We start from the raw sequence: 16,422 nt of genomic DNA on the forward strand, positions 1-16,422 counted from the left end.
AATACATTTTGCTTTAGCAGAGTTGGCCTGAGCACCAAGATGTTTAGGAGATAACTCAAGTTCTCATTGTCTTGTCAGGTGAAAAGCAGGAGGTGGTGGGACTGACTGAGGAGAGGCCGATAGCAGAGGCTTCTAGAACCCAGGCATCTGGGAAAGGGGAAACAGTTCTAAATCACCGGAGTCTGACTCAGTGGGTCTACGACAGGAATGTAAGTCCATGCAGGCATTGAAAGGTTCAAGTTATTAAAGCCCAGGCAAACAGGAACAAAAGAACAGCAGCTTCCTTGAGCAAGGGCCACTGGGATAGAATCTATATCCTGGAATGTAAATCTGTGCTTGTTCTATGTTGGCAACTAACAGTTCTGGAAAAGCATGTTGTTGCAATTTTTCTACTTCATTACGTATGACTACAGTGGACTTTCTAGTCACCATTTATTGAGCATCTCCTATGTGCCAGGCACTGTATATACATTAGCTTATTTAATCCTCCAAATTCTCCTATATGCACAAGGAATTGGAGCTGAGGGCTCTCTTCATTTTGCTCACCTCAATATCCCTAGCACCTAAAACAGCCTAGCAGAGTAGTTCTCAGTAGTCTTTGATGAACGTATGAAGAGGGTAAATATTATCATCCACATCTAAAACTTAGAAAGGTTAAGTGACTTACAGAAGCTATGAAATGGAGGGGCTGAGTCTGGAACTGTAGATCCATCAAATCCCAAATCCTGCCTTTAGCCACTGCACTAATTGCCCTTACTAGTTTCTCTGCTTCTAGGAATTTCCCTTTTCAAAGCATATCTTACATCACCACCACTAGTCTCCACTGTTTTCATCTTGTCATTTCTCAATCGAAAATCCTCACGGTCTCTCAACTCCTTTAAGACGATGTTCAAACTCCCTGGCCTAGTGTTCTGGGCCCTATAAAATCTGATCTTCACATTACTCTTTTCCACTAACGCTCCCACAGAAAAGCTCTAGCCCAGTACCTCCCTCCTCCTTGAATAGGTCTTGTGCCTTTCTGCTGTCTATATTGCTCCCTTTACATACCACATTTGAAATTATCAATTCATTCCGCCTATCCATCTGAATCCTCTCTCATCCTTTAGCACTCAGCCTAAGTTGTACCTCTTCAATGAAGTTTTTCTATTCCAGCATGCAGTAATTTCTTATTTCCCAGAAATTTCAAATATCCCAATATATGCTCCACTCTCTAGGCCATCAAATAACGTTGCTCATGACTACTGGTGCTTGTTAGTATATTTGTCTCCACAACTAGAGTGTAAACACGTTGAGAGCAGGGATCGCAGCCAGAAGCAACTCCGTACCAGCCACTATGACAAATACTATATCTAGCACACAAAAATTAGTTATTGGTTAAATGACTAATACAGCTAAGTATTTTAGGTTAGGCTAGCTGGATGGCATATATTATATGTGTTGGTTTAGAACAAAGAAAGAGCTAAATTCATATCTTGATACTGTAAAATGTCCCTTCCCTTTCTTCTTTCGTTTGCTCCTTGTCCTTTGCTATTGGCAGGGTCCTTGTGTGTCTCTGTTGCAGGACCAGAGACTGCCAGTGCTGGGAGAGACCCTGCTGAGAGATAATTCCAGGGTCCCATCAGCCTGGTTGGGCTGGAGTTCAAAGATTCTGGCCAAGATTTCAAACTGGCTCTACTTAAGAGCTGTGGGTTTTTGAGTGGCAGATTTTGCGGCAAGATTACTGTTGATGGAGTTTTTCAATGACTTCAACATGGACATGATTGAGTTCCACCCAAAATGCCAAGTCAAGTCTGGGATTGGCACAATAAAAAGCAAGAATTAGGAAAGATTATTATTTATCCACCCTTGTTAATGCAAAAACCACAATGATACAGTTCTATAGTCAAAATGGAAGCATCATTCAGACTAAACACTACTGTTCCTTCCAAATTAATCAATTGTAAGGGGAATGCTCATGTACCTGACAAAGTGTGTGCCTCATTACAGTAGAGGTAAGGGAGAAGCTGTCTTCTTCCCTCACTGGCACATGCCCCCACAATAAATAAATAAGAGGCTGCCTAAGTGCATTCTCAGGAGGACTGTTTCTAATCCTTTTAGGGTAAGAGAATGATTTATACTGAGCAATCTCCCATCAGCAGCTGTTCCTATTCTCAGAGGAATCCAGTTGCTCCAAGAAAAAATACTATTTGGAACAATCCCCTGGGGACTGCTCAGGAACCAGACTGGTGCCTCTAAACCATGTAAAGCAGAGACAAAGTTTTGGGATCCTAGTAGCTGTCTGGAAATGGTCTTCAGATAGTTGTTCACTTAAAAAATGGTTTCCTTTTCTCTGTACAATCAAGGCAGATTGGTGAGTTCGAGAAACTCTGCAAGGGACAGTCACTCTGGAAAGGAAGCAAGTGAACGTATTCCACATTAAAATTGCTGGTGACTTGTCTACCAGGGTACAGTAGAAGTGAGCAGATGCTTTCAGAGTAGGATGCAAGCGCCTTGAGGAAGGAGCTATGCTATGTTAACCTCTAGGCTCTTTGCTTCTGGAACATAATAAACACTCAGGAGTGTTTATGTAATACATCTATGTTTGCACAAACAAAAGGGCTAAAAATGAATGAAAATAGTGGTCCTTTTCTATGGTGGCTCTTATTGAATAGATTAGTCCCAGGTTTTCAGAATTTTTTTTAAGAAAAATACCCTTTATCATATAAGTAACATCCAAATTTATAGTAGTTAAAAGCTTTTTCCTGGATTTTCTATAGCTTCGAAATATTCTAACCATCATGGGTTAAAGTATGCATGTTCACTCAGAGTGTTCCATTGGGCACATGCCCCCAACCAAAACACACTAAACATAAACCATGGTGTGATCTCTAAATGTTATCTGTCAGTATCAGGACTGGCCAGCCTCCTTGACTCTGCCCACTAAGGAAAACACTCTGTGCTACCTTCAGAAGCTGCAGGATGCTTGACAGATTTGCAGGAGACTTTCACACTGCTCTGGCCTCTCCACTAGCTTCCAGGAGCACCGCTTCAATACCTTGTAATGCCATTACTGTCACTCCCAAACAAGCTCAGAAATATGTACTGAGAAATGAAATTTTCTTCAGACATTTCTTCACCTAAGCCTTCCAACTCTGAAAGATAGAAGGCTCTATCAAGTAAGTCAATTTTTTCTTAAAGGCAAATAAAAAGTTATTGGCACCAGGTTTCAAGTATTTCTGGAAAGTAATACATGAAGCATGGCAAGACCAAAAAAAAAAAAATGGCAAAAAACTGTTACTGATTTTAGGCACGACTTGAAGAAAATGAAAATAACTTTCCATGTAACTCCTTAAGCAGTCTTTCATTTTTCAAGGTGCCTAATTCTTGTGAGTAATCTGATTACTTCTTAATACCAACAAGGCTTGTTTATAATTACTTGCCTCTAAATTCTTGTCTCAAGGTTTCAGAAATAAAATGTGTCCCTATGACTGTGATGGCAACAGTGACCATAAGGTACACAAACTTAAATTCCGGTTCACATCCATGCAAAATTGCACTTAGGAAAATCAAAGATGCTCAGGCAATAGGCAACAGAACTTTCCCAGGATAATTCACTTCTACTGTTATGATTCCAACTAAGGGGAGATGTTCCAAAGTGTGCTTGACACTATAAGAAGCACTTCCTTCTATCACTCATGGGCCAGACCTTAGTGGCATAAAATCATATGAACCAGGGTATAGAAAAAAACAAACCTGTCAACAGGTCCCAGTAGATGCAGATACTGGCTCTATTCTCTCGCCAAGTGGTTAATTTCCCCTCCTCAGCAAGTCTCCAGTTGGCTTCAGCCTGAGGGGAAGGGACTAGAACACCTTTAGGAGCTAGATGATGGTTTTACCTCCAGCTGTGCCTACCTAAGCAAAATGAATTGGTTAATTGAAGCAATTATCTGTCAATTCAAGCTCAAATACCACCCCATCAGGGAGCAAGGAGAATAATATGGAGTTTTTGCCAAATTAGTCAGGTTAGATTTAAAGGTTGGGTTAAAGAAGTATGGCCCACCTGTCCTTGAGGACACAGGATCAGGGGCCACCTGGGTTTACACTGAACTATGAGCAGTGTGTGTATATGTTGGGACTAGGAAGATCTAGATCAGGGTTCTCAAATTTTAGGAAGATTCGGAATCACCAGGAAGGCTCATTGAAATGTAAACCACTGGGCTGTGTCCCCAGAATGTCTGAACCACTAAGTCCTTTCTAGGGCCTGGGAATTTGCATTTCTAACAAGTTCCCAATTGATGAAGATGCTGCTGGTCCAGGCACTACATTTTGAGAATCACTGATTTAGGCCTCTCTCCGGGGAAATTTGAAACAATGTAAAACTTCTTAAGGTCACCCCATTCTCTCCCATCTCTTGGAAACCCAAACAAATAAATCTGGGTTGAATTTATTCATTCAACAAGCCAACATTTTGTTAGCACCTGCCATGTGATGCTCAACTTGGTGATAGAGAGATAAAAGGCCAGTCTTATCCTCATGAGGCTTCTTAGTCTGGTGGAGACAGATGCAAAAGGAGGTGAAACTAAGGATGAGGCAGTGGGAGAAGTGATATCACAGAGGTAAAGACCAAGTGCCACTGGGAACACAGAAACCCCACCCAGACTAGTGGTCAGCGGAGAAAGTCCCAGGCTTGGTGGGGTAGCAAGGAACTGAAAATAAACGTGTTAATGTTGAAAGGATTGTTGACTTTCATAAGTAAATGTTACTGAGTCTAAGGGTAGTGCTCTATTCATGGGTGAAATTCCTGACGTCAAGAACCTTTTATAACTCAAAACTGGCCACTCTGCATATAGTGGGTTTACAGTGTATGAATGAATTCATGTCAATGCTTCATAAATACTGTATAATGACCCCTTAATGGAAAATATACTGAGAGAAGTAGCTTGTTTCAAATTGACTCCTAAAACAGAGCCAGAGGAAAAGAACTATTAATCACCACAAATCTGGTTTGAATTTGGACAGGCAGACTCTGAAATGAAAAAAACTGAATCCTATTGTCGACTCCTTGAAACTGCTCCTTCCTCATAATTAGTAGTTGTTTCATTTTGCTAAAAAATCACCTGTATTTGGTCACTAGTTATTTGCAGGTGAACAAAGTTATCAGATTTGAAAATAGATGTTGTTCTTCCCATTTCTTTTTAACAACACAATCACAGGCAGCAAGGTGCTTGTTCATAGTGACATTTTTGTTATGCAAATAGTTTGATAAAGTTCACTATTAAAAAATTACATTGACATTCATGACTGATATTAGGTCTGATGAAATGAAATGGTTATTAAATTGTTTAGCCAAAGTACTACAAAAATAAGGGTAAATAGGCCTTCTCATAAATTCAAAATGAAAACAAGGCCTGTGTTTCTTAATTGGAGGCAAAATGTCAACATTTATATTTAATAGTACTTTGCTGCTTTAATTAAGATCAGATAAAAAACCAAATTGCTATAATTTGTTCACCATTTTTAGAAAGTCTTTTATTTTCCTCTTTGATTTTGTGGCTACTTAGTTTTGATGTATTTCTCTCTAAATTCTTTACTGCTTTAGTCAATGAATAAGGCAGAAAATCCTGTATTTCTTCCATTTGGCAAGTAGACAAAAGTCTTCATTCTGTGCCTAGAATATTTTTGGGGGGTGCACTAGAAAAGTAACTACAGACAAACAATAGCAGCTATGATATGGCCACATCAAAAGACAGTGAAATAGATAACTATTTTGTAACTCTAAGATTTTATGGAATCTATAATAAATTATTACACCTCACTTTTGGGTTACATGGCAACTTTCCCTTTGATTGGTAAAGGAATGTCTTAATTTGCAAACAAATTATGTTCCAAAAGTCTTTAAGCTTGTTGCTTTAAACTTGGAATGCTTTTCCCACAGAAATATGTTGTAAATGATGATCAAAGTAGCCCCGCCCACATAAGCACATTTCATTCATAATATAACTTAACTATTATATTGAAATATCAGGGCAAAAATGAAGTACCCATAAACTATAAATAAGTTGTGATTTTGAATGAAAAAACCTAGTATGTCATCCTCACGATATTTGGGAAAATGCAGATTTAATTAGAGGTCAAGAGGGTAGGTGAAAATTTTGTTAAAAATGATGAAGTGGGATCCTGGAACTATTCGTACCTTGGTAACTGATGACATTTGCCCTTATTTATAATATTATGTCAACATATATAACAGGTATAGCACTAAGTACCCTTTATGCTTATTAGTCACGGTTAGTGTTGAACTTCAGCTTATAAACAAAGGATGGGAAAGTCTCCCTCACTGGGGGGATAGTGGTGATGGTAATTAAACAAACAACTTAAATCATGCATTTGTAGCCCTTCTCACTGTTGCTTTTCTTTAAATGATCATTTGATAAATGGTAAGTTCTCCACTGGCTCAAAGATGCATGAGAGTAGATATATCCTCAGTTTTTGCTAACAATTATACCCCCAGCACTTAGCAGAGAGCTAAGAACATAGCTGCTCAAAAATAATTTTTGAATGAATGAATGGGTAAATGAATTAATTACTAAAAAAGAAGAGGAGGGGTATTCTAAAAAATGTAGAATAGTGGGTATCTTAAAAATGAGTGTCTGAAAAAAACAACAAAAATAAGGGGTGTCTGAAATTACATTTATTAGTCTCTGTGTAGTCAAAGGGAAGGGAAAGTAGTAGCCAAAGACAGGCATAAAAAGGAGTTTCCCAAAGGATAAAGACAGTTGGTAGGACAATTTATTTGTTGACAACAGAGTAATTAGGTGTATGCAAGTTTAGTTTGGCTTCTGTTTCAAAATAAGAAGGATTGGGACTGATCAGCCTTAGGATAGTTAAGTGGCAAAGAAGGCCATGTGCAAGTACAATTAGTGACATACCAAGGGTAGGCCAATAGGAGGGGTCTGCACACATTAAGGCAAAGGGGTAGGTGGGAGCACTATCTATAGAGAATTTAAAAATAAAAGTCAGTCTGTTTCTTAGTATTATTATAAAACTGCATTTCTAAAAAAAATCAGCGATAAAATATTCCTCTGTAACAAGATCATTTTTGGTCTTCTTAAAAATTCCTGCAGTTACTGTTGAGTTTTAATTACACATATGTAAACTCAAAATTAGCACATTTTAATTACTTATCCTTTAATAAACCTTGTAGTCTAAATGAAAGTTAATTTAGAGAACTTCTAGTGGTACAATGGGTTCCCCAACACGGATGGCCTTAGCTACACATTTGTTTTAAGAGTAATGTCCTCATAGGACATTTTGAAAAATCATTTGTCCATTCCTTGATGTAAGTATTTAGGATTGATGGTAGATGTTTTATTCTGGGATTGCCAGAAATTATAGCGCGATACAAGGATTTACTGAAAATACTTTATTGGGGAGTGTGATCCCAGGAAGCACGTGAGAGACAGACAGAGGGAACCAGGAAAGGATGGAAAGATTGTGTTATCAGGCTGGCCACTGCTTCAGGAGAATGGCTGCATCATTCATCAAGACCATCTGGGAAGCTCCATGTAACATATTTCAGGATCTTCTGCTTGCAGATGGAGACGGGAGCAATTTTCCACAGGTTTCCATCTCCCATTAGTCAAAGATTTCCCATGGGGTATTTATTCTTTCACACTTCTAGGTTTTAGTTCACATTGAAAGTTCAACCAAAAAGCCCTGGGTGGGAAGTGAGATGCAAGAGAGGTCCAGGATGAAGGAAGCACTGTCAGATTTTTACCTACATGAAGCTAGTTGGAGACCACTTAGAACTGGTTTCCCCTGCAGTGGCTAAAGGGGACAGGTGAGGCCTAGAGGATTTTGAAGTCATGTATGGGAGGTGTGATATAGCAAGGGATATGATTTTACAGTTTTTCATTTTTTAGCTTCCTTTCCTATAAGGAATTCAATGTCCCATATATCATATTCATTGGATCTAATAGAAGATTCTCAAGCTTTCATCATCCGTTCATTCTTTGAATATTTATTGAATATTTACTAATATTTATTGAGTGTGCCAGGCCTTATACAAGGTTAGAAATGTAAGTATGATACATAAATTCTCTACTGTCATAAAGTTTACTGTTTTATCCACTCTGTGCCTTCCACGATACTGGCACATAGTAGGCATTTTTTAAAAAAAAAATAATAAAATGCTCTTCTCATACAATCAGAATTATTACACTGATGAATATTAAATGCTATGCAAATCTGAAATGACCAGAGGGGTGTGCCACTAGATAAACCACTCTACCATCCTTGCAGGAAGTCTCTTACCCACAGGCTGTAATGGCTTATGTGTGCCCCGGAGTTGAAACTGTTTACTTTATTATCTATGCACTGCCTAGGGAGGGGGAGGCTGAAATTTAGACAGATTTCTGTATTTATCTGTAAGGCGCCTCCGAGGCATAAGAGAACATTTGGAGGAGCTGAAATCCAGGAGCAACACCAGCAGCAGCAGAGGCCACCCCTCCATTTACCTGGCAGTGTTCCCAGGCAGAAGGTGGAAGGTGCCCTGCCTCCCTGCCAGCACTCCTTTCTTGAGCATCCCAGTGGCCAAACAACCACCAGCTGACTCTACCCAAAGTGCCTGCCTGGTTGCAGGAGCCAACTTGTAACAGCACTTCACAGAAGCACTCAGGTGGGAAATACATTGATTCATTAAAATCTTTGATGCAAAGTTATCTGCATTCTGTCAGTCACCAGCAAAATACCATGCCAGGGACACATTTATATGACAATTAACTTTTAATGTCTTAGAAAGCTGCTGAATAGAAACAAAATCAGAAAAAAAAATTATTCAAATGATAACATTTTGGAGAGCAGGTAAGTTTTCCTAGTCCTGTTGGTTGGTGGTTTCCTTCACTCCAGACCCATCTTCTGGCCTTCCCTGACAATGAAACATCATGCTTATTATCTCCGAATTAGTTGATGTATGGGGAGCTGTCAGTTCCTAAGTATTCACATTAAACTCTCAGGGCGGAGTGACCAGAGCATGCCAGGTGCTTTATGGAGCAGTCAAGGCTGCTGGAGGTTTTCAAGGGGGAACTTTCCACCCGTGGGGAGTGGCAAGGCCTTTGTGTAACTGAGAACAGGTCAGAAGCCCCAGGCTGGAAGCTGGAAGGCCAGAAAGGTAAACTCAAGGGGCTCTTCAGAGTGCTTGCTCTAGTGACTGAGCACAACCCCCCCAGTAGCAACCCCCACATAGCTCTCCAGAGAGAATTTCATAGTTTAAAAAAAGTAAAGATTTCCCCAGAGTGGGGAAGACACTGCAGGCCTAGTTTGCGTCTCCCCCGTGCCAATGGTTGAGTTGGGGAGAAACTGCCTGGGAGAGAGCATCTGAGGCAACGTGCCGGCTTGCAGCTTGCAGGCCTGCTATAGAAACAGCTGTGAGTTTCTGTGTGTGTGCGCGCGCGCGCGCGTGGGTGGTGGTGCGGTGGGGGTGTGTGTTAAGGTTGCCTCTGCTATGAGGGGAAGAAAGGCAAAAGTGTGAGGACACACAAGGCAGGGGACAGTGTGGGCTCTGCTGCAGCAGCGTGGGATGGGGCTGGAGTGGGGGGAGGCAGTGCGGTCAGGGAGTCCCAGCGCTCCTGTGGTTGGTGCAGAAGTGACTGGAACAGGACTGACATGTTGGAGTTGCAAATCATCAAGCCCCAAATCAATCACCCATGTCTTTCTGAGTACTTCTCCTCCATTTCAACAACAACAAAAATGTTTAAAACGTTTTGGGTGCTGTTGAGTGGAGAAAAGATCGCACCACATTACCTTTTTACTCTAATTCCCTCCTCCACAAGGTAACCGGATGACGCCCCAGGATCTAAAAATGTGTGGGGAAGTAGTAAGAGCCCTAGACTGGGAGACACATTTTTAGTCCTGAGGCACAGCATTTGACAGTTTAATCTTCACGCTGCAAACTAGCCTTGGGACCTTAGATAAACCATTTTAACCTGTGTGTGTGCCTCAGTTTCCTCATCTGCCCTAGAGGAGTAACACGTGCGCGCGCGCGCTCTCTCCACCCAGCTGAGGCGCGGGTCAGACTCCGCGCTGTGTGAGAGCTCGGAAGCCGGCGCCACGCTCTTCCCGCAGCAGGAAAGCACGCTGGTGTTATCCTCGAGCCCCGAGAGAGGGCTGGAGGAAGACTCGCGCTCTAAAATTAGTGCAGCTTCCAGGCCCGGCGCCGGGAGCGCCCTCCAGCTCGCCGCGCCCCCCCCCCGCCGCCCCCTCCCGCTCGCCCCTCTCCCCCGCGCCACGCTCCGAGATCGCTAGTCATCCCCGACGCCGAGGCTTCTCTCCCCCTCGCCCCTTTTGCTCGCGGTTTGGTAGGAGGAGACAGCGAGAGGGAAGCGAGAGGGGGAGACGGGCGAGGGGCTTGGCCATGCGTCGGCGTCGGCTGTGATGGGGAGCCCGGAGCGGCGAGGCGGCTGGCAGTAGCGGCGGCGGCGGCAGCTCGGAGCAGACACGAGAGCCGGCGCTCCTCCCGGCAGGCTGCGCTGTGAGCCGGGCTGCGGATTGGGATCTCGCGCCCCCGTCCCTCGCTTCCCGCTGCTGTTCTCCTCCTCCCGGCTCCTCTCCTCCGCCTGCGAACCCCCGGCGGCGGCGGCGCGGCGGCGGCGGGGTCCCGAGCGCCCAGCGCCTCTGCTCGCGGCCCCAGTCCCAGTGAGCGCGCGGCGAGCACTGCGGCGGCGGCAGCCTGGTGACCGGCTCGCCCTGAGGAGAGCTCCCGGTGAGGAAGAACACGGGGGAAGCGTCTGCTGGAGCCTTGGATCGCCGGCCGAGGCAAGGGTGCGTGGGGATTTTTAGCTGATTATTTGGCTGCCTGGTGCACCGGCTGGAGCGCGCCTTCTGGAGCACGGCCCCAGCCGCCGGGAGCAAATGGGCTGCGAGGTGGGCTCGGGGAGGCGAGAGCCGGCGGAGCGCGTGAGGGAAACTTTTCACCTTGTAAAGTTGCTGCCTGGGCGCAGCCTGGAGCCGTGGTCGCCGCGGCTGCAAGCCGGAGGACAGAGAGGCTCGGCCCTGCGGCGGGAGCCGGGAGGTTTACGCGGAGAGTTGGCCAAGTTTGGGGCTGAGGGTTTGGGGCGGGGTGTGAGGGGGTTTGCAGAGCGGTGCTCTCATCCCCGGGTCCTGGCCGCCCGCTGCAGGTGGATGAGGAGGTCCAGGCGGCGAGCCTGCTGGGTAACCGGTGCTTGTCGGACGCACTGGGGATGTTCAGATGCCAATAGATGCACTTAGGGGACCGGAGATGCAAGTTGAGTTGTCGCTAGGAGAGGCGCCACACAGAGCGGGGAGCCCAGCCTCCACTTTCGCCAGCAAGGGGAAAGGGTTACCAGACAGTCTGAGGGTCCTCTCCCCACGCCTGACTCCAGCTTGCGCGGGTTGTGGGGATGGCTTTGGCTCTTCCGGAGTGGTCGGGAGGGAGAGACCGTTCCTGGTGTCTTGACAGGGAGAGGGACACAGAATGCTTTGCGAGAGTGCATGGGTTTTGGCGCGCGTGCGGGAGGGCTGCTTGTCTTTGAAAAGAAAGCAGCTTGGGTCAGACGGTCCTGGGGGTGCGGAGCAGCCAGCTCCGTGTTGGGGGCGGGAACGCCGGGCGCACCAGCCCCGCGCTCAGGCCCCCGTCTCGGGCGGTGCAGGGTGGACTCCCTCTTCCGAGCCAGTGTATACACGCTGGCGGGGGTGAGGGGCCGAGGGGCTGAGGGCCGCGGGCAGGGAGGCAGCGGAGGTGGCCTGGAGCGTCCTGGCGCGGCGCGCGGTGAGCGCGAGGATTCCGCCAGTGGGAGTCGCTGAGCTAAAGTGCATCTGGCCCTCCGGCTTGCGCGAGGTGGCGAGCCCGGGTATTTTTAGCAGGGCTGCGGTCTGAATTCCCTCCTCTCCTGTCTCGCCGACTTTTGTCGCGTGTGCTTTCCGAGACGGTTAAACATTGACCACGCTTAGGCTCGTGGAAGGCAACTTTTATTCACTTTTTGCGTCCCGGCTCCCGTGGGCGGGGGTACGCTTGGGGCGAGGAAGCGGGGGTGGCCGGAGTGTGCGAGCTGAGGGAGCCGCCTGGGGTGAGAGGAGAGGGGGCGCTCCCGCTGTGTGGGTGTGCTGCCCGTGGCACCCTGAGGCTGCCGCTCCACATAATAATGGGCGCAAACCGGGCAGTGGAGAAGGGGTCCGGGAATAGATGGAGAGGCGGGGAGGCTGCGGAGACCTGACGAGGAGGCCCTGAGGGACTAGGAGAGGCTCCCGGGAAGAAGAGGCGCCTGCAGCCCGGAACGTGGGCGGTTGGCGACTCTGGCCGACTCCTAACGCCTTAGCCCCCAACCCTGTTTCGCCGCAGCCGCCGCGCGCCCTGTGGGACTCCGCTTCGGGTTTGGGCGAACCTGCGGCAGCCGCGGCGGGAGAGACTCGGGGACCGCGCTAATGATTGAAGTCCTTTCTCCACCTCTCCCCTGCTCCCGCTCCTCTCCGCCCCCAGACTCCGGCGCGTTTGTCTTCCAAGTTGGATCCCACTTCCATTTACAAGTGTCAGACAAACCCGCGCGAACCTCCCCCACCGTCCCCGGCCCCGGCCGCAGCCAGACTGGGGGAGGGCGCGCGGGGGGAGGGGGCGAGCTGTCTCGGCAGCCTACGGCCGCGACGCTCCCACCGGGGGCTCGGCCGGCCTGGGTTCCTATTTGTGGGGCCTTGATGTTTAAAAGAGGCACGTAAACAAACAAGAAAACCCAAACCACTCCTGGCCACTTGGATTCCGCCGCTATTCTCCTCCTCGCCCCGGACATATTAATTTTCTGGCCCCGAAGCTTCTCTTTTCAAAGGCGAGCCGGGCGCTGGGAGGAAGGGGGCGGGGGAGCTGGCCCACCAGTTCATCACGCTGGATTTGCGCTCCTGGCTTTGTTGCTAGGATTAGATTCCCTGATTGCGCCCGGGCAGAGATGAAATAAAAGCGGAGAGACACGGAACCGGCCAGAAGCACCGCAGACGACTTTGCCCTGATCCAGGCGGCAAATTCAGGTGGTGGGAAGAGGAAGCCCGCCATCTAGGAATTGAGGACCGAGGTGCTCACAGCTCAGTATTGATCAAAGAGAGCCCAGATTGCTTCTCCACCGGCAGGCAGGCACTGAACTTCACAGTTTGTCGAACACTGAGTGATGTTCTAGTGTGACGTGGAGATTTGAATCTGAGAAGGAAAGGAAAGGCGGGGATGGAGGAGAGAGGAGGAGGGAGAAGTGATTGAGAGATTGAGATTCTGCAGAATCCTAGAAATGCACAGAGCCAACTGCTTTTGCTTTCTTTTTTCTGTCTTTTAGTGCTTATTCCTAAATTGGAGCAGTTGAACAGTGAGGATAAAGAACAGCCAAGAAAACCAGGGCGCCAGGAAACAAAGACAGAAAAATGCATAATAACTTTAGCGCTTTGATGTGCTTTTTATCTAATAGGCTTGGGAGTGGGGGAAGGGTTTCTAAAAATCATTGTGCAAGGAGAAAAGTTGTCTCTCAGAATTATACCGAATGCTCATATTCAATCATGAATGTCTTTTTGGAACTTGGACAATGAGTGATGGGGGGGCCAGTTCCTATGCACAATGCCCTGGGATGAGAAAGTTCCCAGAACTGTCCAGTTGTAACGTCTTCATATCTGAACCACACAGAGAACTCCACGTGAAAGGCAGCTGGCTCAGAGATCAGAAATCGGTCAGCTGCTGGGCTGGTTCCATCTCTTGTTCCTGCAGGATTTTCACAGCCAGTGTTTGTTGACCAGTGACTGGTTATCAGACCTTTTCATTTTTTTTTTCTTTCTTTCAAATCTTATTTATTCTGGTTCCTGGAAGAGTCATTTTGGGGATTTCTTAATAGCCAAGACCCAGTCTGTCAGTTAACTAGCAATTACAGTTGTGCTGAGCTACTCAGAAATGAAATGAGTAGCAATAAACAGAGTGGATGCCCAGTGACCTGTATGCTATATGGTTATTTTGCTAGCCCACAGCTTTTTGTGAAGCAGCAGCTCTTCAGGCGGCTCACATAAGAATATTTTGATGTGTCAGGTTATGTTATCATCCCTGCCTTCTTCATAGGATGCAGAATGACCTGCACTAATCTGGCTGATGAATTATGTCAAATAGAAAGAAGTATACAATTACCAGTGAGGAGAGGGTCTTTAGTCATTACCAGCTGGTCTGAGGAGTGCTCCACATAGATGTTGTGTAGTTATGCTATATTAATAGCTCACAGAGCAAAATGGACCATTGTGGCCTTATTTCACCAATGGTGGCCTTGGGTATTGTGTTCCTTCATAGCCCACATTTGCCCAATTTATTGGTGGATGGGCTTTTCCCTCTGGGGCAAGAGGGAAAAGGATAATATTGTGGATATTTGGTTTCTTCCATTATGGGTCATACCCAGGTTTTCTCTTTTGCAGGAGCCTTGAGTAGGGATCATCTGATGGGATCAGATGGGCCAATCCATTCAAATTGATTTCCTTTGGTTGCTGGGGAAAGGCTATTGATGAACCATTGTTTTTGCTGATTGTAGCAAACATCAGAGTTAGAATGAAAATGTAAAAGAAAGGGATCTGACAGACCTAGAGTGAAGGACTTGTGTCCTGCCTAATTCCTTCCTGTAGGTAAGACAGTGTCTATTTCCACAGATACATATATAGTCTTAAAAATATTAAAGGAAGAAGCACAATCCTTGTGTATGTAGTCTTGCTTATTGGTAAAATTTTCTGCCATACTTTTTTGATATCTGATTGTTGAATATGTCATTATTGGCATCTTTCTACCCAAGATGAGGGTTGGGCCTGTGTTTTATAGCCTGACCTTTTGAAGATCAGCACAGTGTGATAACTTCATCTGGGAAGACTCTGAAACTAAATATCTTTGTTTTGGTCAATTTAATTGTACAGGCATCTCAAACTTAGTGAGTTTTCTGTCAATTTCGGAGTATCTACTCCTTTAATAAATGTTTTTCTTACTTTTTTTTACATTGTTTCCCTTTCTCCAAATTTCTTTCCCCCAATTTTTTTTTTTAAAGGAAAGCTTGCCTTTCCTTTACAAAGAAATTCAGTTCATGCCACAGATTGAATTTATTGAGAATATATTTGACACTTGTCTAGTGGCTTCAAGCCAGTTTCTGGTCTACCAAAATAGGCTATCAGTTACATGTAACTGTGACAAATGACCCATTCTAGCAGTTCTGAATTGGAATGACATTCCAAGGTTAGTCTTAATTTCTTAGCCTATTTTAGGATTGGATTTTTTTCTTTCCTATTAAGTGGAAGGGATGAAAATTTGAGAATGGATTTACTGGCATGATGGTGGTCTTCACTGGATAGATATATATATTCATGGGAGTCCCCAGAGGAGGTCTGGGGAGGGTGGCAGGACTATCCTTCCTTGGACTGTGCAATATGAGGGTGTTGCCTTGCCTGGGCAGAAAAGTCATATAGGTGACCCTGGGAGGAGGGGTCCTTGAGCAGACTTTATTATTTCGCCTTTCTGAGCTTTCCGGGTTCCAAGACTGTGAATCATAGACTCTATCTAATAAAGGAAATTCGTTTAATTAACTCTTGCCTTATTTTGCCTTGTCCTAAATGTATTTCGTTGTTTTTATTCTGTAAAGACTAATGGAATTTAAGATAATTTATTTTTTCTTTCTTTTAAAAATGCCTCTTTTCTATTTTACTCTGTTTATCTTTTAAAGAATTCATTTGTTTTAAATTTCTTTTCAGTGATATTTACTGAATCTACCTATCTTTTACAAGGCAGTAGGCAAGATTCAAAGAATAATAAAATATATTCATCACTTCTGTTTGCTTATTGTTTTGTTGGGAAAATGAGAGATACCCAAATGCTCACATTAGAAGTCAACACATGATAGTATTAATTGACGAAAGAAGGTCAATGAGGAAGGGCCTTAGAAGAAGAGGGAGAGATTAATATGAGCTGCAGTAAACTTTTAGGAGGAGTGTAAAGGGAGTATAATCAGAATATTGAATAAGTCCTTTTTTCACTATCCTTTTGTGGTTCCCTACTCCCCAAGTTCAAAGAGGACTCTTAGACTTTTTAAATGTTTGTGAGCCTACGTGCAGGTGTGTATGGTGTATCATTCTGTTTCCTATGTTTGAGGGTTATGAATCCCAGGGCTACCTTTGGCATAGAAATCCTTCAGATATGCAGCACTTAGGTCTGTTGCTTGATTTTCAACAACAACAAAAAAGTCAAATAAGTGTTAGAGTAACACTAGCTTCCAGAATGTGACTGAAAAGGGTAGAATTTTTACCTTGGATGTTCAGTATGACTTGTTGATACTTGTACTTTGCAGAACAGTTGCAAATAATATTTCAGTAATTTTGGGGGGGATGTCAGAGATAAGCTCAGCTGTTGAATGAAGCACAGATATGAAAGGCTAACTGGAAGTTTAATTGTAA

At 45.1% G+C, this 16,422-nt stretch overlaps 1 protein-coding gene across 4 annotated transcripts in view; it reads left to right on the forward strand.

The window, feature by feature from the left end:
* Positions 1-10,259: 10,259 nt before the first annotated feature.
* FAT3 (FAT atypical cadherin 3) overlaps positions 10,260-16,422 on the forward strand; it is a 635,879-nt gene continuing 629,716 nt past the window's right edge. For all 4 annotated transcript variants that reach the window (XM_076002418.1, XM_076002421.1, XM_076002420.1 and 1 more), the window contains exon 1: positions 10,260-10,797. The gene's annotated coding sequence lies outside the window, so the exon portion shown is untranslated. The remainder of the gene's footprint in view (positions 10,798-16,422) is intronic.

Source organism: Microcebus murinus, chromosome 4, assembly GCF_040939455.1.
Source record: "Microcebus murinus isolate Inina chromosome 4, M.murinus_Inina_mat1.0, whole genome shotgun sequence".
NCBI classification, from domain to species: domain Eukaryota; kingdom Metazoa; phylum Chordata; class Mammalia; order Primates; family Cheirogaleidae; genus Microcebus; species Microcebus murinus.